We start from the raw sequence: 233 nt of genomic DNA on the forward strand, positions 1-233 counted from the left end.
AATGACGGGTATCATACATGAATATGAAATTTAAATAGCAAAAGTAAGTTTCAAATTTCTTAAATATTTCAAATATCGGGACAATAAATAACGAATACAGAAAGAGAACGAGTAATTTAATTAGTTAAATACAAGCTATATAATGTTGTTTTTTTAAAAAATGTAAATTATTTCATTTATATATATAAAAATATGATATTATATTAGAGAGAAAGAACGGGAACAAAAAGGGA

General features: G+C 21.9%; 1 long non-coding RNA gene across 1 annotated transcript in view; it reads right to left on the minus strand.

Moving 5' to 3' along the window:
• The window catches only part of LOC17899070, a 6,017-nt gene that overhangs the window by 2,503 nt on the left and 3,281 nt on the right, over positions 1-233 (minus strand). The gene's annotated exons all lie outside the window — the stretch shown is intronic.

This window comes from Capsella rubella, unplaced genomic scaffold (genome assembly GCF_000375325.1).
Source record: "Capsella rubella cultivar Monte Gargano unplaced genomic scaffold, Caprub1_0 scaffold_1, whole genome shotgun sequence".
Taxonomy (NCBI): domain Eukaryota; kingdom Viridiplantae; phylum Streptophyta; class Magnoliopsida; order Brassicales; family Brassicaceae; genus Capsella; species Capsella rubella.